General features: G+C 39.4%; 1 protein-coding gene across 5 annotated transcripts in view; it reads right to left on the bottom strand.

Moving 5' to 3' along the window:
• LHFPL3 (LHFPL tetraspan subfamily member 3) overlaps nt 1-22,604 on the bottom strand; it is a 629,939-nt gene that overhangs the window by 411,917 nt on the left and 195,418 nt on the right. The window contains exon 4 of one of the 5 annotated variants that reach the window (XR_004321617.1): nt 13,158-13,645. The exons of the other annotated variants lie outside the window; for them this stretch is intronic. The gene's annotated coding sequence lies outside the window, so the exon portion shown is untranslated. Of the gene's footprint in view, nt 1-13,157; nt 13,646-22,604 lie in introns of those variants that run through there. 5 annotated transcript variants of the gene reach the window in all.

Genomic DNA, 22,604 nt, shown 5'->3' with positions numbered 1-22,604 from the left:
ATAAAAGTTGTAAAACATCTCTAATCTGTTGGTTCATTTTGTTATTTTCTTTATTTCCAGCAGTATTTTCTTTTTCCTTCCACTATTAAGAAAGCACTATTAAAATATACTGGGATCTCTTAAGGCAATTTACCAAATTCTGTATTGTTTGGGGGTTAAATGTGATTATAACTGCATGCGGTTTATTATCTTGCTTCAAAATATGGATGAGATCATTAGTTTAATGATTTAAATCTCCCAATAAAAAGAAATTAACGTAGCAGATTGAGCTAATTCATCTTATTACTACTCACCAGGCCTCTTTGGGGAGGGGAAACATCCTGTAATTAATGATACAACATTGGTGCGCTGAAAGCTAACACAAATACAAAGAATTCCCTCATTCTCTTGAAGGCCTTTCTCCAAAAGCCGAGAAGCCAGTGAGACTGGCTGGTGGAAGAACTTTCCAAGGCCTGCCAGGGTGATACTAAGGTAGTTGCTTAAAGGATAGTAACAAGTGGGTCATACTTCATTGTAACCTTAACAAGTTTCTTCTCTTAAGAGCAAATACTGAACAAAAATGTAAACAGTGCAGGTTCGGGATGTTTAAAAAAATTATTTTGAAAGCACATTGATTATCAATCACTTCATTTTATAGCAAGAACTCTGCTAAGATGAGTAGGGAAGTTTCGATTCATTTTGCAAATGAGGAAACAGGTAAACAAGGATTACATGGTTTTCCTGAGATCACCCATTAAGTTGATGGCAAAGGGGAGACTGGATTCCAAGTCTCCTGACTTGCATCCTTGTATTCTTTTCCTCACAAAGTGGTTAAGATGACACTACTCCCCTCAGGGATAAGGTAAGGCAATTAAAAAAAAAATCTTTCTAGCCATGTTTTCTGCCATCACTTTCAGAGTAAAAGATGACTTTCATTCCTCCTCCACTTCATTTGAGCTTCCATGAGTTACCGTACCCAGAATGCCCAAATCTTATACCCACTGTCCTCATGGAAGGAAACTCATTGAACATTTTTGGAACTAGTCCTCAAAGGAGAAACAGATGAATACACCTTTCCATTTACAAATGTACTTAAATGTTCTGTTGTTAGCTTAGAATTGATTGTGGACCCATTTTCATCCTAAGACCTGGCATTTCTAAGCATTCTTATTGCCCAGGGAAAAGAAAATTTTATTAAAAATTGTTTCCATGTTCAGAGAGTGAAGCATAAGCGAATGCAACAAATGAGGATTAAAATTCATTTCAGATTAAAAGATTTTGGACCAATTATCTTCTACAGAAAGAAAGGAGATCTGGAATAAGGAATAGGAGTGGGTGACAAGGAGGCCTCAGGGCCTGATGGTCTGACAGAACACATGGGGATTTCTTTCCAGTAATGGAGGTCGTGGTTGATTTTGTTGTCATAGATATACCCATAACCACAATGATGAAAAGCTGCATTTTATACTACTGTGAGTTCACAAAATACATCCACAGTGATTTGTTTAATCCTCACAAAAACTCTATGGGGCAAGTATTATTATTATTTTTGTCCTCCCGTTAGAGTTTAGAAAACTGAGAATCAAAGCTACATCTGCCGTAAAAAAAAGAGACTTGGCAAAAATCATTTGGACTTTGGGCACCTACACTTGCCTCACCCCCCATGCCTAGTTTTTCTGACTTCCTTAAAATCCGGATCCTGGCTTCTCACATGGCTTCTGTGCCAGTCTGCAACAGGTTATGACTCTGTGATTCAGGGGTCCAGACTATGCTATCAAAATGAGACTCTCCACCCTGGCACAGTGGCAGTGGAGATGGCAACACTGGGACATTGGAGCCAAGAGATGTCTGAGCAGGGTCCCGGCAGGTTCCCAGCAGTGGGTGCCACTGGAGGGAGGAATGACCAGCACTTTCCGCACCGCAGCCTATCCTGTATTCAGTTTTGCACACTTAGGGAAGGATGCTAATATTGAAATTTATGTCTGTGCTTTCCTTTTCCCCCTTTTTTATTGGTGTGTGCAGGAATTCTGTAGGATGGTAACCATAGTAACAGCAGAATAAGAGAAATGAGATTTCACCTCAAAAATGCGTATCATAGGTTGTTTACTCAAAGTGGCAGATCTGCTCATGCTCATAGATGAAGACAAAGCCTTCTAACGTGGCTTCCTGTTGGCTTTATTGTTGTTCTACCATGTACAGAGCTACCTTTACATTATGCATGTGTGTGTGTTTTCTATTAATAATGTTCAAAAGGAAATTTTACTTTTGGGGCTTGAAACCTATGAATCTTCTTTATGAAATGAATTAGCAATGTTTTGTTCTGACACATAAGTAAACCTTGTAAACGCATAAAACATGCTGTGGGAAGACTGCTTTTGTTTTTCCCCCTGTCGATCATACTTGATGACTATAAGAATGGTAATCAGATCATCTACTCTTCCATTCTCACACCCCTGGCACCTAGGCTACCCGGCAAATCACCAGTAACAACCAGGGTCTCTAGTCACAAAACAGTCTGCGGGATGATTTCTCCAGGTTCCAGGGAGACTGAGAGATGTTTAGAGCAGGAATAATGGAGTGAACAAAAGGGACTTTGTTCTTTGCATACGCCTTTACTTTTAAGTCATCAAGGGGCAGATGATGTCTGAAAAATAACTTGGGATAGCGCATAAGAACTGGAAAGTTTATAAGAACTGAGACTAAAATTTTTCTAGGTTTCCCCTCCTTCCCTTTCCAGGAATGCTTTGTATTCACATTCTGAACGGACTGCTCCACGCTGGCCCAGAGGGCAGGCACTGCCCCTGTCCACCAGTAGTGATGATGAGATACGTGCTCAAGGGCATGTATTCAATTACATTTAAGCTGAAGTAACACGAGTTAATGGCTAAACACAGACTCTGCAACCAGCAAGTTTAGAACTATGGTTCCTCTACTTATGAGTCCAGCTATGTGATTTCAGATGATTAGTTTATCATCCTAAAGTGAAGAAATAAGTGAGGTTTAAATGAGATAATGTACATGGAGTGTCTGGCGTGTACTGAGAACAAAAGGAAGTGAAACACTGCTTAAATAAAAGTGCCATGAAAATCCAAAGAAGATAGTGACTAGCTGGCTGGTGGGGGTAGAAGAGGAAGAGATTAGCCTTCCCTGAGGAGGAGATGTTTGAACCAGAGAAACACTTTAGGAGAGAGAGAAGTACAACGGAAACAGGGGGACATATTGGGAAACCACCTGGAATCTTGGCTTCTGCCTCTTGCTATGGATTTGGAAAGACAAACGGACCAAGCAAATATGATCTTTTTGAGGATCATGGAGCAGTCTGCATAAAGGAACTGGGGGGGCATGGAAGAAGCAGGGAAGATTTTATTTATAGTGGGATATGGACATGTGAAAATAAGAAAGGAGTTCTAAGCAGGGAAAATATTATAAACAAAGAGGGATGGGAACACAAGAGGATGAATGAGGAATATGTGGCAGGCAAGGTTTTGAGGCATGGAGGGTATAAGCAAGCAACAGAGGGGGATGGTGCCTATCTGTTGCATGAGTGAATGAATGCGTGGGAAATACAGGCTGGGACCAGATGGTTCAGGGACATGGATGCTGAACTAAAAGATTCAGATGTGATACTACAGGAGGCACTTATGTGAAAGCATTTTGTAAAATAATTGATACCAATTATAGCTACTATTGTCTATATCATTTCATGATAATGAGAAGCTGTTAAATTTGTTGAGCAAAATAATACAAGCCTCACTATATGCTATAGCAGTGCTACCTAACAGAAATATATTTAAGATCATATGTGCAATTTAAAATTTTCTAGTTTGCATGAAAATATGAAATTAATTTTAATATATATCAGAATATCATATCATTTCAACATGTAATCAAAATTTAAATTATTATTGAGATATTTTACATTATTCTTTCAGTATTAAGTATTCAATATCAGTATGAAGTCAATATCAATGCAGTATGTATTACCCTTACTGCATATCTCAGTTGGGACTAGCCACGTTTCCAGTGCTCAGTAGCCCCCTGTGAGTAGTGGCTCCCTATTGGATAGCACCGATCTCTATGGATACTGTAGAGAAGAGACCAGGAGAGATTACTCAGGCGATGACTGTGATAGCCCAGGAGAGAAGCTGAAAGGGGCTGAACTTGGATGACGGTGATAAGAACAAAGAACAAAAGACAGTTGCAAGAATTATTGCAGAAGTAAAATCATTAGCCTCTGAAAATTAACTTGACACTGAGGTTAAGGAAGAGGGAGGAGTCAATGCTGATCCCAGTGACTCCAAGACTGAAGGGTGGGGGCATCCGCAGGAGTAAGAACATGGCAGGAGCAGCCAACTTGGTCTGATGAGTTGGTTGGTGGGTTCAGTTTTGAAGGTGCCTGGAGAACAGCCAGGTAAAAAAGGCCAGCAGTCTCTTGAAATGCAAGAGCTCCAGAGAGAGGAGATGGCTCCTGAGAGCTAGATCAGAAGGTCATCACATGGAGGAGATACTAAAACTCTGCTACTGGGTGTATTTCAGAGGTAGGGAGCTTTAGGGAAGAAGAGGTGAACCAAAAATCAAAAATCCCACCCACTCTTGGAGGTGCAGGTGAGGGAAGAAGAGAAGATGGGGAAGGAGCAATCAAAGAAGGCCAAGGAGACCTGAGAAAGCCCTGTGTCCAAGGTGGAGCACATTCCACGAAAGTAGGGGTCAGATTCTGCAGAGACTGGGGAGGATAAGTACCAAGACTTGAGAGGGTTTTTAAGAAGGTCATTGGTAACCTTTGGGAATCTAGGACATAGTTGGAACAGTAGACAACTATAAAGGGTTAAAGAGCATGTGGAAAGTGAAGTGCAGCAGTGCACATATATTACTTTTTTAATATAGTTGAAGAATAAATAAATAAGCAATAAAGAATTGCTTAAAGGAGAAAGTGAAGGTTTGATGCTTTGTCTTTTAGGATTAGTGAGATTTGCCCCTCTTCACAGACTCAGGAGAAGGATCTGGTGGGAAGGAGGGGTGAAAGAGTGATGATGGATGGATGAAGGGCCTCAAAGAGGCAGGACTAATGATGCAAATGGAGGGAACAGGTGAAATCTACATCATCCTGTAAGACAGAAAAGGAAGGGATAGAGGGTAGGTTAAGATATAGTCATTTTAAATTGGAAAGTAAGAAATTTGAGGGCTCTCACAAGTCATACACCCTTTAAATTAGTGGATATGGTAGTTAAAAATGAATGTGAAAGCAGAATAGATTTTCATAGAATTTACATAAGAACCAGAACCATATCTTGAATATTTATTATTATACAATATTTATTAAGCTCTTCTGCGCTAACTGGATGAGGTTCCAAATGGAAAGCGCAGCCAACACAAGAGTTAGCATATGCCAGGCAAAGCCTGAAGACAGAGCTATTGCCCAATACTCCTCATAAGGTACCATTTCTTTGGTAAATTCAGTATGGTCTAGGGTCTGATCATGCTCTAGGTTCAGGCATGCTCTAAATGAATCCATTTCAGAGATAACCAGTTGGCAGCTGAAACATTGTCCCAAAAATGAGTCAGTAAACAATTTGGGGCAAGTCAGTCTCCTCTTTGCCCAGGGAAGGTCCAGATTCAAGAATGTTACTATCCTGTTTCTATTATAGGAACTTTGAGGCTGTTTCCTGTTAACTTCTTGTAAATAAGAAAAGGGAAACAGTTACTTAACCAAACATTAAATGCAAAAGCAATATTTAGAAATAAAATCCAATGCATTGTGTCATGGTTATTCAAGTGTTCCTATAGTTCTCATCTGTTGGTTTAGAACTTATGCTAGGACAAAAAAAGAATTTTTAATTGTTTTAAAATAAATTAAATCCTGCTGAATCAGCACATACAAAAGGAAGGAAAGAAACATTCAAATCCAGTTACTTTTGACCACACAAGCAGTCCAACACTGGCACACACTTTCACACATAAACACATGTCTTCTTAGAATATAGACCTAATTTTTGTATGACTTTTGAATGAGAATATTTGTTAAAAATGTGAGAGTAAAATTGTGGATTGTAAATTGGTAAGCAAAAAAAAATTTTTAATTGGAAACTTTGTATTTTGTGTTCTGTGCTGGTTATTTTAATTTGGATGGGAAAACTTTTTATTGATTATTTTGGACAGAGTATTAAAGTGTTTAATTTGGATGATACAAACACAGACTACAATGGAAATCACTTTTAAATGTAAAAGAATTATAATTCTATACTTTTCCTCATTTTTGCCTCTAAATGAAAATACCTAGAAAAGAACGTAAATATAAAGCAGCTAGAACATACCGTGATCTACAAGAGGAGATGTATACCTGCGCACACACTACAGATCACTGAAAGTTTGGCTGGAAGGGATCATTTTTCTATCCCACTGCCCCCCAGCTGTATATTCCGTAGGGGAAGTAGAGTTCTGCCAGAATTCCTAGCTAACGGACTGCTGATGTAAAAGGTAAATCTATGAAGTCAGGATAGAAATGAAACACCAGTGCTGCATATCTGAGTCTCTGGTGCAATCTAAACCCTAGGTTATCTTCCAGAGCCACAGCTGGAGTGAAGCCCTGGGCCCTGCTCTCTGGGGTCTGCTTTCTTGGATCTGAGCACCCACAGGCATAAATCCAGGGCCCCTGGGATTTAGATACCAATCTTAACAGGAACGAGTTCCAAATGAACTCAGCATGTAAACGAACTCTTATGTAAGTTCTGCAAACCCTGGAGGGGTCATCCCACACGGAGCAGTAGGACGAGGCATGAAGAGGACCAAGTATGGATGGCTGTGGCTATTTAAACTGCAGCTCCATACAAATGCCTTAAAATAGGAGGTGGGACCCCAAAAGGAAACATGTGAGAGGAGGAGACAGTGAATTCCAGAGAGTAGTGCTTAGATAGAAGAGGCTCAGTTTTTTATATTATACATTATTCTATCTGGAAAAAGAATTAGAGCAGGATTTTTGGCAAAACATTCAGTTTTTCCCCGCTTGTTTTTCTGGTCATTGCTATTACGTCTTAAACATATGGAGAATTATTTTTTTTATTTTAGTGGCTTTAGGTCTTTAGGCCCTTTTGTGGTTTTCTATGAACCTGGTGGAGAGTGGAGAACTCAAAAAAAAAAAATTTTTTTTTTAAGGCTGCCTAATGTGACCAGGGGGAATTCTTGGATCTGAGTATGCAGGGGCTGATTTTCAGATATTCTGCCAGAGGTCAAGCAGAATTAATGTCCCCATGTGTCTGCCACACCCTCTGATTTCTCTGGAGAGGAATCATTATTTATTTGTAAATCTCTTATCACTCTACTGGGGTGAGCTTCCACGTAAAAGTCGCTTGGTAGTTTAGAAGCAAAAGGAAATCCCTAAAAGGATGAGGGAATGTTGATCACTCATTTAGGGGGTAAAATAATTAAGAGAAGAAGGATAGGCAGGAATGCCTAGTTTCTCAAGAAAAAGAAAGTAGACTGGTAGAAAGGTTAAAAGTGGGACTGATCATAAAATCGTAGACACTATCTGAAGATTAGCTACAAAACCTCCTAACCAGGGCTTGGTGATGAGGCAGACACCAAGCTCTTGGTGCAAGTCCTTCTCCAGCCCCCACACTCTCTTGTAGGGTGGTGCACACTTTTTTTTTAAAGACTCTCCTGAGAAGCATATATTAATATTCTGGGCCACAGTGTGAGGGGTGGCAGGAAAAGAAAAAGCTTAGGGCATCAGCAGTGAGGAAGCTGTAAACTGCACAACTATGTGCACACAACCACATGGAAAGTAAGAGTGAGCTGATCCTCCACAAAAACTGCTCATCTCCAAATTATCCCAGTGGACCAGAGGGTTATATCTACCTGGATTTGGGGAGCAGGATATTTGTCATGGTACTATGGTACCACATATGTCACATACATGGTGCTACGTTACATCATCATCTATGGTCTTCAACAGGCCAGCTTCCCTATCCTCACCCTTCTCAATGCCTAGAGTTGAGTAACCTGTGGTTTATTCCCACCTCAGGTTCTGAGTTCCATCTTACTACTGACATGTGGGGATGAAAGAGCCCAAGGGCAATTATCTGGACCTTGTGCCCCTACTCTGGTGACCATTAAACTGATTTATTAAACATTTACTGAGGCACACTAGATGGTGAGGGCACAAAGGTAAGAGAGGATGTAGTTGAGGATTTGAACTGAAATAAAAAGGATGAATAGACCCTGGGCTCTATCCTGAGTTACATGCAGCACCTGCTGTGGAATTTGCGGAGCACAGTGCAAGTGAACATTCAGGGACCCTTGTTCAGAAAGTACAAAGGATTTCAAGACAGTGACAATATAGCAGTAAACTATGTGGGGCCCCTTCCAAACGTGAACACTGTGACTGCACACTGTGCTGTGTGCCCAGGAAGCCAGCCCTGGTTATACGGCATTGATCTCTCTGCCTTAAATCCAGTCTCCCAAAAACTCAGAACATTTTCCCAGCTGCCACTCATCCTCAGTGGAGACCCTGGATCCTGCTAAGTGCTGGCAGACTTTGCTGCCTGCCTGGAACTTTGCTGCATGCTCTGGACTCTCAACACACTGCTTCAATGCAGCTGGGGCTCCCTGATACCACACTCCTACTGGAACTACCCTGCAATCTGTTGCCATGTGTCTTGACACCCTATGCAGCCCAATCAGCTGGACCTCTTGTCATGGTCAGATGGACTTTCTCTCTTCCCTTGACCATCTGACACCCCCCTGAGGGGATGAAAGCGTAGGTTACAGTTCAGGTCTTGGATCTTTCAGATTCTTAGTCAGGCTCCTGGAGGTGAGAGAGAGAGATCGTGCCATCATTCCCTATGCTGAAAAGAAAATGTCCCAGGATCCAAACCTTAAGCCGACCAGATGAAAAGCAGGGTGACAGCCTTCTTGGCTCTTTTATACTGACCACTCTTCCAAGGAAAGTACATCAAAGAAAATAGCATTGTTCCCTAAAGGTCCACAGGGAGTTTTGGTACGTACATGGTCATGTCACTTAGAATTTTCCCTTTCTACTCTTGAAAATCATCCAAAATTGCACTCAATTTTTGGCAAAATTAGGAGAAGAAATTCTAAAATCTTTGTAGGGGTTGCCAAAAGCAATCAAGTTCACTCAGGAGCTGCCTGGAGGAAACTGGAGAGAAGCCAAGCAGAGATTTCTATGATAAGAACTTTTGGCTGTGGGAGGTCTCCGAAAATAATGACAAAAACACACTTTCTGAAGTCAAAGGGCCCATTCCAAGGGGACCCTGCCTGCCACAGTGGGAAGGAGCTCACCTGGTTTATTTCAGAGAAGCAAAGGAGAACGAACTACAGGACAAAGCATGGAGACTAGCCACATATACAGGAAGCCGCCTGCCTTTGTGGCAGCCAAGAAGAGAGCTGTAGGTTTGTGAATCTCAGTTAGCATGCATGATTACCCTTGCCCCTTTCTGCCATCAATTAAAAAAAAGATAGAAAATCTACAGTGTCTATTTTTCATATATGAAATACAGGAAGCTATCAAAGGGATCTTCCCAAATCCCCAAGATGCTTCCACAGGAACACTTCACCAAACCTTTAAAAGGAATATAATTGCAATGCTATTTAAGCTGTTCCAGGGGAAGACAATAAAAAGAACATTTCTAAATTCTCTTAATACAGTAAGTATAATATTAGTATATAAATATGATAAAAAAAAAGAGTACACACAAAAAATTCCCAAACTGTAGATCAATAGATCAATATCACCTATGGATGTCAATGTAAAAATCCTAAATAAAATATTAGTAAATGGAATCCAACAGTATATTAAGGAATAATGATGAAAGGATGGTCTAATATTTAGAATTACATTATATCATTCACTATACTTGTAGTTCCAAGAAAATTAAAACATCCGATCATCATCATTTTGAATTTTTTTAAAAAGAACGTTCCATGAAATGAGAAGTCAAGATACTGCCTTTGCACGATAAACCCTATCTCTCTTAGTGCAAAAGTCAACATCACAGCTAGGAACTGAGAAGATGGGAATCAGACATGGGAGACACAGTTTACATTGTCTTCATGATGTTTAAATCACATGAATGAATTGTCTATTAAAAAATGTGTTACAAAAAAAGACCTTATCATCAGGCCTTCATTCCACTGCTTACAACCCCATTTTCACCTCTGGAGACCCCTTCTACACGTGAGGGGTCTTAAATCCTCTGCATCATCTGCTTCAGAAGAGAAGAGAAGAGAGACTTCAAGAAGGTAAGTCCAAAAGGAATCAAGAAGCCAAGGAGATCAACAGGAGCACACTGCCTGTGGACCCCAGAGCTTTTAGCCTTGCCCCTCTCCCATCATGCTTTACCCCCAGCTCTTTGGTCCAGGGATGTCCATGCTCCGAGAGATGGAGTGAAGGAGGGAAGGTGTCTCTATGTGAAGTTGGGGTGAGTAAGGTGGGGGGTGAGCTTTGAGACCTCCGATGTCACTAGTACCTGTCTGCTCAGTCCTGCTTTCCTTAACAATTCAGAGCCAGTGGTACCATTCAAAACCTGATGGAAGAACTCATCACAACTAGATGAGTTTTCTTAATAGAGAAAGGACATAAGAACTTTTAGAGCCCCAAACCACTGAAGGAGTGGAAGGGGGAAAAGAATTAAAACTTCTCATCTCCAGGCCTATTATAATTAATAAGATTTGAAAATCACAAGGATTCCAGTGTAAAAACATATCAATAAAGTTGCCACATGGACCAACTCTTCTCATTTACTTGAATCAATATCTTATGTAAAATGACTGCATGCCTAAAATATCAAGTTTAAGAATTTACTAAATTACATGGAAGAACTACAAATATTTCAAAATGTGTCAAGAGTATCTCATCCACATTTTACTTCTACGTCTCCTTTACATGATATACCTTTTGAGGGGAGACAAATAGTAAAAAAAATTCTGGATAGCTTTAAAAGTCTGTGGATCCAATACTATAGTGAATAGAAGTGGTGAGAGTGGGCATCCAGACAAGAAAAAGAAATAAAGGGGATCCAAACTGGAAAAGAAGAGGTAAACTTGTCACTATATGCAGATGACATGATATATATAGAAAACCCTAAAGGCTCCACATAAAAACTACTAGAGCTGATAAAAGAATTCGGCAAGATAGCAGGATACAAGATTAACATACAGAAACCAGTTGTATTTATTTACACTAACAGTGAAATATCAGAAAAGGAAAGCATAGAAACAATTCCTTTTAAAATCTCATCCAAAAAAATAAAATACTTAGGAGTAAATCTCAAGGAAGTGAAAGACTTATACACGGAGAACTACAAAACATTGACTAAGGAAATTAGATGACTTAAAGAAATGGAAAGATACCCCATGTTTTTGGATTGGAAGAATTAATATTGTTAAAATGGCCATATTACCCAAAGCAATCTACAGATTTAATGTGATCCCAATCAAATTACCCAGGACATTTTTCACAGAACTGAACAAATAATCCTAAAATTTACATGGAATCACAAAAGACCCAGAACTGCCAAAGCAATACTGAAGAAAAACAATGAAGCTGGAGGAATAACCCTCCCAGACTTCAGACAATACTACAGAGCTACAGTAGTAAAAACTGCATAGTATTGATACAAAAACAGACATATAGATCAATGGTACAGAATAGAGAGCCCAGAAATAAACCCAAAAACTTTTGGTTAATTAATCTTTAAAAAAGGAGGCAAGAATATATAAAGTAAACTCAAAATGGTTTAAAGACTTAAACATAAGACAAGACACTATAACCCTTTTAGAAGAAAACATAGGCAAAACATGATCTGACATAAATCTTAGCAATGTTCTCCTAGGGCAGTATACCCAGGCAACAGAAATAAAAGCAAAAATATCAAACGAGACCCAATTAAACTTATAAGCTTTTGCATAGCAAAGGAAACCATAAGAAAAACAAAAAGACAACCTATGGAATAAGAGAAAATATTTGCAAAAAGTGAGACTGACAAGGGCTTAATCTCCAGAATATATAAACAGCTCACATGACTTAATAAGAAAAAAACAAACAACCCAATCCAAAAATGGGCAGAAGACCTAAACAAGCAATTCTCCAATGAAGACATACAAATGGCCAATAGGCACATGAAAAAAATGCTCAGTATCACTAATTATCAGAGAAATGCAAATCAAAACTACAATTAGGTATCACCTCACACCAGTCAGAATGGCCATCATTCCAAAGTCTACAAATAATGCTACAGAGGATGTGGAGAAAAGGGAACCCTCCTACTGTTGGTGGGAATGCAGTTTGATGCAGCCATTGTGGAAAACAGCATGGAGATTTCTCAAAAGACTGAAAATAGACTTACCATTCCACTCCTGGGTATATATCCAGAGGGAACTCTAATTTGAAAAGATACATGCATCCCCAATGTTCATAGCAGCACTATTTACAAGACATGGAAACAACTTAAATGTCCATCAATAGATGACTAGATAAAGAATCTGTAGTATATTCATATAATGGAATACTACTCAGCTTTAAAAAAGAATAAAATAATGCCATTTGCAGCAACATAGATGGACCTGGAGATTGTCATCATAAGTGAAGTAGGCCAGAAAGAGAAAGAAAAATACCATATGACATCACTTATATGTGGAATCAAAAAAAAAAAAAAAGACAAATGAACTTATTTACAAAACAGAAACAGACTCACAGACATAAAAAACAAACTTATGGTTACCAGTGGCAGAAGAGGGTAAGAAGGGATAAATTGGGAGTTCGAGATTTGCAGGTACTAAGTACTATATACAAAACAGACAAACAAGTTCATACTGTATAGCACAGGGAACTATATTCAATATCTTGTAGTAACCTATAATGAAAAAAATATGAAAACAAATGTATGTATCTATATGTATGACTGAACTATTATATTGCACACCAGAAAATGACACAACATTATAAACTGACTATACTTCAATTAAAAAACAAAACCAAACAAAAAAAGTCTGTGGATCATCAATTTTAAAACCTTGTTCTTTAGTTAAGAAAGGCCATTACAACTGAACATAAAATGTATGAAATGGTAAATTAGAGTGGCAGTTATAGTGATTCAGACTTTTTCAGCTTAATCTCAGCCAAGAACAGTTTATCAACAATTAATTAAGCATCACCACTTACCGGAGATTGTTTTCCATCCTACTTTAGGATAAGAAGGGCATCTAAGGGAGCAGAATCAATCTTCCAAAACCAATCAGGAGTAAGAGTGAGAACAAACGACTGGTTCCTGTCCTTTGATCAGATGGTGGAGATGTCCCACGCTTTTGTTTTGATCACAGTGAGCACATTTTCACAGAATTTAATGACTTCCACCTCTTTGAAGTCAACACCTCAATTCTGCGATCACTTCAATCTCTCTGTAAAACCGAGGTTGAAAGTATCCCTGTGGTTCCACATGTATCCAGATCATCAGGACTCAAAGTGCATCCAATGTGCTTCCTGTATTCCATGTACATTTCCCTATGGGCAGGTAATAAATACCGTCCAACAAACTAAAACCCGTATGGAGACTTGGCTCTGTGAAGAATGAGCTGAGCATGTCTTCCAGATCTTCTCCATTCCTCAGCTTGGACCACAGCCAGCTCATGAGCTGCCCGTCAAGAGGGGACATACCTGGGGTGGGAAAGATGGCAGATGGCACACTGGGCAAGCTGTCAGCTGCCTTTTGGATCTTAAATCTGTTCAGTGTTCATGAGATGCAAACAACTGCTGTTTTTGGGTTTGAGAGGGTGGCAGGGAGAAGGAACAAGAAAGGCAGGATCCTCTTTTATCCCCATTTGCGAAGAATGACTGATTCATTCTGCCTATGACACACATTGCAGCAGAGAGAGGATCACAGGAGTGTAAACACCTAAGAGACTAAATGGACAGATGCAATTTAAAGGAGAGCTTTGCTGACCACGCCATTGACAGGACATCTATTCTGGGTGAGAAGAGTGGCTTGAAAGAGGCTCCTCCATCTGGGCAAATACATCACTGGCAGCAACCCTCCAAAGCCCCTTAATCAGGAAAGTCTGGCTCCAGGAGAGGGTTTCCAGATGACCCTGGTGTGGCTTAGATTGAGTCCCTAGCAGCAGAGCCTGAGCCAAGTAATTTTGCAAGTGATTTATGAGGCATGTTCGTTCTTAAGAGACAAACTTGTAAGGAAGTGAGGAAAGAGGGAGATGCGGGGAGAGAGAGAAAATAAGGATGTAGTTCAACTGAAATGTAACCTCGACCTGGTCACCTGGGGAGCTCTAGAGTGAAAACAGCAGGCACTACAGGGTTCTTTCACCCTGCAGAAAAGACGCTGGGTTTTCGTACCCCTGTCTCAATCAGTCATCAGTTACCACCCCGAGAGGAGGGAAGCATGTAACCATTCAGGCAGGCTTATTGCCCTCCAATAAAGGCAATTTTCTAGTGAAGGGTACAAGTGTGAGCCCACAGCAGCCCACACTTTTGGAGTGAGAAGGGTGGGATGTGTGCAGAGTTACAGACGTGGACAGGGCATCAGAAGCTGCTACTACACAGTGGCGCATCCTAGGCTGCAAGGTCAACCACTTAGTCTTTGAGCTGATATCCTTTCTAAATGATCTATCTTCATAAGCAGTGGCTCTTCATTCAGTGCTTGAAGTCGGGTGCCTTATATCTTGTATTCAGGAGACACTTATGAATTTCAACTTCCCATTATGCACAGTGATACTCTCTTTCATGGACACACTAGCCCCTCACCAGCTCCCATGCCCTTATCCTCTTTTCTGATCCCCAACCTCCAATCATATTTGCTTTTCCACATTCTTCTGTACTCATGGGACTTCCCATGCCCTGTCCCCACTGCTCCTCACTGGTGGCATCCATGCTTTATAGATCGAAGCACAAATAACAAGAGCCCAGAACTTTTCCCTCAGACAACAAGGAGACTCCTTGCAAAGAGTATGGATCTCCACAAAATTAACGGAGCTTGGTCTCTGGGTTCTGAACTGCCGATTTATACATATCCAGGTGTACTGGAGACCTGTAAGTAATTTTGTGTGGCTGGAGCCTCGGCTGAGGGAAAGTCAGAGGGGAGGCAGGAATGATGAGCAGAGAGCCTGATGGTGGAGGGCCTTGTATGTCCTTATTCAAGGGCCTTATCCATGGAAGTGTAGAATGTCTGTGTCAGAACAGCTCTGCATTTCATAGGTGAGAATCATGTCACCTAGGAAGGCTAAGTGACACAACTGACCAGTGACAGAAATGAGACTAGAGTGCAGGCTTCCTTGCTTCATCCTGGTGTCCCCCTCAATAAGTGGCCCTGTAAAAGGCCAGGACTAGTGCTTTATTTCATGAATGGGTAAGTCTTACACTTCTCTAAATAAATCAGAATTCCCAACACCTCACCTTCAGCCACTCTCATTTAAATGCCAGCCACAAGTATCTACTGATAGCAATTCCTGATTTTGCCCACGGGTTATTCAAGATTTCATTACTGTTAGCTTATTTGCATATAGAATACCTGTTTTATGCATGGCCTTGTTCTGGCCATAATTTCAGCTTTGGGACACTCTATGTGTAGAACAATAGCAGGATATGTTCCATAATTTGTTATTTTTTTGCAGACACTTAACTTTCTAACGAAGTGATTCAAAACAGCCCACTTTGGAGAGCTGTACAAAGAAGCAACTCTCAAGTTGGCAGTTGGGCATAAGTACAAATGTTCACACCTCACGATTACACATCCTTGAAAAAGTTTCTGAGAAGAATCCACTCCAAATTGTCCAAGTAGAGTTGTCTATTTTCTCTTCTAATTCAAATACATTTTCCCATTTCACAGAAGGGAATTTTCTCTATAACTTTTCATCTGCAGTTGAACAGGGCTGTCTGCAACCAGCTACGCACAACTAAGCACTAATTTCAGTGTTTTTCCACTTTATGCCTTTTGGAAATTGGGGAGGTGGCAGGGGGAGAGGGCGATCCTTTGTTGAGCACCTGCTATACATCTGGTACTAACTAAATGACTTGCATATTAGTAATCTCATTTGATCTTTGGGACAATTCAGTGAGGTAGAGTCATTATTCTGATTTTATAGTTAAGGATAGAGCCTCAGAGAGGTTAAACAGTTAATCACAGATCCCAGAACACCAGGATTCACAGTGGGGCTGGCCTTCCTCCAAGGCTCTAATTTCCCTCCTACAATGCTTTCTTCTCTCCATACTTGTCTCCCTGACAGAATGCTTCAAAATTTTATTTGGTATAAACCTGTGATGAGTAAATACCAAACATTATCACCTTCATCCAAAAGTTTCCATCTTCCGTTCTGCATGAGAAGAAATGAAACCTATTTTCCCAACCTTACAGATTAATTTTGATGAGACGATCAACAAGAAAGTCCTAGAAAATAATAAACAGCTACACAAACAGGAAGCATTAGTCCATGTGTGGTATACTGTGGTGGCTGGGAGCAGAAAATAGATGCTGGAAGGGCTCAAAAATTTTGCAGGTTTGGCAGACACGGGAAGTCTGGGAAGTGAATAAATTCCCCTCTCCCCTCTCCAGGGCTGCTGAATATCAACAGAAGTGGAAGAAGCTTCAGGATGACCCCTCAAAATCTCGGGTTAGTTCAGGGGTGGTGTAGAACTAGCAGACCTAAGAGCCCCTAAGGGACCCTTCAGAATGATCTTTAGACAGTTAAGTGCCTGAGGAAAATAATAACTCCTTGATGAAAACTGTTAGTGCTCCTATGTTAGTGCTCGCTGGGAAGGACATATGGTGACTAGATGTGGGTTAGCTCACTGCTTCCTCTCATTTCAGATAAAGGACCTACGGGCTCTGGGAGCTTTCTTCCAGCCTGAAGTCCTTCCCCACCACATGAGCCAGAGCCAGCAGCCAAGCCCAGCCCCAGCCAAGCCCAGCACAGTGCCGACTCCAGCCCAGGCAGGTTTCCTTGGAAGTGGTCCTTCTCAACAGTGGAGAGAAACCTCCCACCACAGCACACATATGTCCTTTCCTCAGTCACTCGGCACAGCTCTCAAAACTGTTTTAACCAGATTATGGTCCCCTAATCTGGTTCTCAGTCAATGATGTCCTGTTACCACCCTACCCTCAGTCCGTGCTCACCATCTCCACAGGGACATTCCTGCTACACCCAGGGAGCACTTTATTGTGCATGAGAGTTAAAACTAACAATTGAGAGTTAACTGTGCAGCAACATACCAAAGGGTGCCAGCAACTCAGTAAGGCTCCTTTATTAGTAGCCTTTAAGTATTTACCTGGGTTTCCCTATGTATGACTGAAACATTATGCTGTATAGCAGAAATTGATACAACATTGTAAACTGACTATGCTTCAACAAAAAAGAATAGTGGAAGTCATTTACACACACCCATTTCCTCCAACATCTGGATCATAATAGTACAAAAGTCAGGAACAATATCAACAGTGAACATCATCTGAACTCTAGTTTCCCAATCTTTTTACCAGGGCAGTTTTGCCACATTATTTTGCTATTGTACAATCTCCTGTATGGTTTCTCCAAGTCAGAAAATCTTTGATGGGATTTTATGTTTGTTTTATTTTTCTGTAATAATCATTAACGAAGAGGCTCCTTCAGGCATGCCAACTTTAGATGGAACTAGCTAGATATCTGCCAATGAAAAATGCTTGACGGAACATTAAATAAGTGTTTTCAGTAATAAGCAAATGTTACCACTCCAATTTCTCTAAGCTCAGTAAGCACAGTTTCAAGATATGCTACACTCAGGCAAGAAGAACAATTACTTCTTAGATAGACTAGGGTCAGTGAGAATATCTGTTACGAGTTTTTCCCAAAATGAAGAAGCTATAAAAAATCGGCAGAAAAAATTGGTAAATTTCACGTATGGCATTCGAGAAAGAATAGAAAACAAATCATTCACTATTATCTAGTCATGGGGTCTAGACAAGCATTTCCTAAAACTGTTTTGAGAAAAACTACTGTGTACTACTACGTTTGGAAATTTAGCACAAAACAAAATCAAATGGGTTCCTTTATTGCAGGACTTCTCAGAGCCTTTGTGAACTGTTAAATCACCAAAACAGAATTATAAGCATGAATGTTTCACAAGCATACTTAATCACAGAGCCCTATCTGTAAGACATGATTTTTTTTTTAATTTAAAAATTTTAAATTGTGGTTAAAAACACATAACATGAAATCCACCATCTGAAACATTTTAAAGCGTATGGTTCAGGGGTATTAAGTATATTCACATTGTTGTGCAACAGATATCCAGAACTCTCTCATTTTGCAAAACTGAAATGCTATATCCATTGAACAATTTCCCCCTTTCCCCCTCCCCCCAGCCCCTGGCAATCTTTCTACTTTTGTAAGCTTTTCAATATACCAAAAAACAAGAGTTTTCAAGTAATATGCCAAGAAATTCTGGTTTAGTTAAAAGATCAAAATCATCAGGACAGAGGTTGGAGATGGTTAACCAAAAATATTTAGTGGTTTTCTTTGATGATAATGGGTCACATCTTTTTGACTCTCTCTCTGTATCATTATCCCATACATCTCTATTGATTATCATTATTCCCATGAATTTCAGAGAATAAAAACTGGGAAATATTGTTGAGATGTTATTAGAAGCAATGGTTTCCATTTGTACTAAGAACTTAAAGAGTGCAAGCTTCTAGCTTACAAGGGGTGTTTTATGTGTAAAGAAGAATTCCCAGGGAAGAGTATCATTAAACTGACTGTATTGTGTCTCTTCTCATCTTAACACCCTGCAGTGACTCTCATGGCCTAAAACATGAAGTTCAAGCTTCTTTGCAAGGACTCTGTGTCCTCCATTATTTGGTCCCAGTTCATATTTCTAGTCTTTTTTCTCAATACTCAGTGCTTCAGTCATCCCACTATTCCCTGCACATTGTATGCTATCTTTAGATCCCTGTGCCTTTATCTCTTTTATGATTTTATCTGGGCATGTGCTTCTCCCATGTTCTCCACTCAGGAAGAACCTACCTTCTCTCTCTGCAACAGGAAAGAAAGCCTCTCCATAACACCTCGCTTGTGTTTTCTCAACATATATTTCATCCTGTTGTTATATCCCTTATTCTAGAGCCACACAGTCTTTGAAGTCAAGTATTATTTATTAATCTTTTAATTTACCTTAGCCCTAGTATAGTGCCTTTTCATAATAAACACTTAAATATCTGTCCAACTGAATTAAACTGAATCCCAGAATAGACCTTCTTTGAAGGTCTTTAGAAGCAGATTGAATTCTAATTGTTCAGGGATGACTTACATCTGTGACTTCCGGAAGGCAGGGGATGAGCTAAACTGGGCTGGAATGATTTTCTTGTACTGTGGTGAATTGGGGTAGAAGAAGAGGTCTTAGGATTTATTTTATATGACTCCTTGCTGAGTAGCTCCCATGTGCATCCTGGCTTGGGATGCTTTCTTGCTCCCTGATAGTGGCAAGTTTGAGGGAAGCGTGGTGATGAGCCTGTGGGCAAATAGTACACACTGAGAGAGAGAGAGAGAGAGAGAGAGAGAGAGAGAGAGGAGAGAGAGAGAGAATGAGAGAGAGATAGAGAGTGTGTGTGTGTGTGTGTGTGTGTGTGTGTGTGTGTGTGTGTGTGTCTAGGTGGGAGAAGGAGGATGTGTACATCATGCACCTTTATACTTTTCCCCCAATAAATGTTTTACTCTTTTTCTTGTTTCTTTTAGTGAATGGTGACTATGAATGGTGACTATCAAGGACCATTTTTCAGAAGAGTGTCAAACTCAATTTTTAAAATATATTTCCTTTAAGATTTATGTGCTTACCAATGCCAGGCACTATTCTAAATGCTTGGCATGGGTATCCAATCTAATCCCCACAAGGAACCCATGAGACAGAGACTGTTTCATTCTAATTTTACAAACAAACAACAAAAAAATGAGGCACAGAGTGGTTATGTAGTTTGCCCAAGGTCACCCAGGAGAGAAGGGATTTAAACCAGGCTGTTCTGACTCCAGAACTCAAGCTCCTTACCACTTGTGTGGATAGAAAGGCACAAAGTCAGCATTGAATAAACACCTGTTTTCTTGGCAAATAGTGGAAACTACTGATGAGACAGGAAGAAGATTATAAGAACCAAGCACAAGCGTGTTAAAGCTTTTATAATGTTAATTGACTTGCCTGCCATTTGCTTTTCAGTCTATAGTAGACACAAGTTTAAAAAAATGTGGGGTATATGGGTGTTCCACTGAAAAATCCAACTGGGAATAATCTGTTTAAAGAAAATCTTTATTGTCATTAAGAGAAAACTTTAGAAAGGCCAACCGTAAATTGCACGGGAAAATATTTTAACAGGTTGAAAAACTTATGTTTGAAAAAAGCATGTATTCCCTCCAGGTTTCTGGTTGTAGTTTTCACCACAGACAATATGTTGGTTGGATTTATATTTCACAGACTATGTCAGTATAATTCTGAGGCCATGTGTTTGAAAACGGTTCTCCATTTCACTGCCTCTAGTTCCACAAAGAATAAAATCTTAATTTTATTAAAATTACAGCTATTTGAAATTAGAAATACCTTTTATTAGGATCATTAATATTTGTTATTCATCTCCTGGAGGGTCTAATGAAGAAGGTTCCTGTAATGTCACATCAAATTTTATTTTGATCAGGCTCGAAATCCTCAGTCAAGGACTGGATTGTGATATTTTACAATGAAATTGCATTTTTTAATTAAAAAAAAGCCAGTGTCATAAAAAAAGGACTGTGTTAAATTAAAAGAGACATAAGGGGTAGTAACCAAATATAATGATACTGGTTTGAACAGACCAAAAAATGTACAGAAAAATATAGGGCCAACTGGTAAAATATGAATATGGACTTGACTTAGATGAAACGGAATTTTACCTAAATGAAACAGAAATCATTGGTTGAAAAAAAAATAAAAGATTATATAATAGTGGGCATATTAGGATAACGTTCTGATTAATTAAAAATGAATATTTGCAAATACTCAGACACAAAGGGATCTGGAAACATATGAAGGAGAATGCCACAGTGATGATTTCTGATAAGTAGGAATGTGATATTTTATTTTACTTTTGCTTGCTTGTATTTCCAATATTCTATAAAGCATCTGTAGTATTTAAATGTTATCAAAAATGGGATGAAGTAGCTTTTAAGGGCAGTACGTCATATTACCCATTTCATGGAAAGTGAGGCTGGATTTCTAAACATGTAGCTTCTTTCCACTTCTCACCTTTCCTTCTTGAAAGCATCTAAAATTCATCAGTGGCACAAGGCTGATCTACTTTGGTTTGCTCAGTCATAGTAACTGAAATAGTATACATTTACTAACTCTTGAATTTTACATTAAGTAAAATGTTTGACCAAAGTGTTAATGATACAACTTCAGTGTAAGATTTCTCATAGTATTGATACACACCTATTAATATAATTCAAATTCAAGGAATAAATCCAAATGGAAAGTATTACATGTGAAATTATGTGGCTTTTGATTCTATTAATAAAAATAAAATGTAGCCAGGAAAAATGAGGCACAGCGTGGTTATGTAACTTGCCGGAGGTCACCAGTAGAGAACCTTTTATTTGAGGTTGATCAAGGTTTTTATAAGCTATATACAATAATTGTCAAGACCAAAGATTTTGAAATCATTGTCTTGATTGTGATCCCTGGCACTGCCATATACAAACTAGGGTAAGCGACCTAAATATCTGTTTCCTCATGTGTAACATAAGAGTAATGATACCCACTTTGTATTGGTGATAAGGCTTAAATGAAACAACTTATAACTGTGTAGGGAGTACACTATAAGCACTAGAAGCATGTGCTTGCAATACGGAGGAGGAAGATAAGAAGACAAAAACAAGGAAGAAGCCACATTGCTGTTTCAACAGTGTACATTCTCATCTTGCAACTGAGTATTGTCATCATCAATAACTATTACCACTGCCATCAAAGATATTTATTAAGTATGTTCCATGGGATGCTCTGAACTGAATTACAAGGACTGTTCCAACCTCTAGAGTCTAAGAGACAAAAACATATAGAAAATATACCAAAAGTAAGCCAGCCCCTTGAAAAGTGACGTAGAGGCTGTTCCAGACACCAGGCATTGCAAATGCAAAGGCCCTAAGGTGGGGAGGGAGTGGAATAAAAACAAAAAGAAAAAAAAGAAAATATACCAAAAGTATACTCTCTGGAAAGAAATATTTAATTGTCACATTGTGTATAGCATAATGATCATGTATCAGGAATATGATGAATGAGAAAATCACGGGAATTCCATGTTTATAAAGAGAAATCGTCTTCTTATCGGTGAGGGATGTCTTTGTAGAAAAACTGAGACTTCTTGGACACACCAGAAACTGAGAAAGCTTCAACAAAGCAAAGGGTAGAAATAATCACTCTGTGAGCTGGGCTGGGAACGGGCAGGAAGGCAGTGTCTTGGAAGTGACATGGAGGCTGTACAGAAAAGGGTCCCACCAGAAACTAGATTATGGAAATGGGGGTTGGAATGAAATGGAAGAGATGGAAGAGCCAGAGGAATTGTAATAAGTAAAATAAAATTAAATTAAATTAAATTAAATTAAAAAAAATTGTAATAAAG

The sequence above is a fragment of the Camelus ferus genome, chromosome 7 (genome assembly GCF_009834535.1).
Source record: "Camelus ferus isolate YT-003-E chromosome 7, BCGSAC_Cfer_1.0, whole genome shotgun sequence".
In the NCBI taxonomy this organism is placed as follows: domain Eukaryota; kingdom Metazoa; phylum Chordata; class Mammalia; order Artiodactyla; family Camelidae; genus Camelus; species Camelus ferus.
The sequence above is the reverse complement of the archived record's forward strand: the minus strand, read 5'-3'. Positions and strand labels throughout refer to the sequence as shown.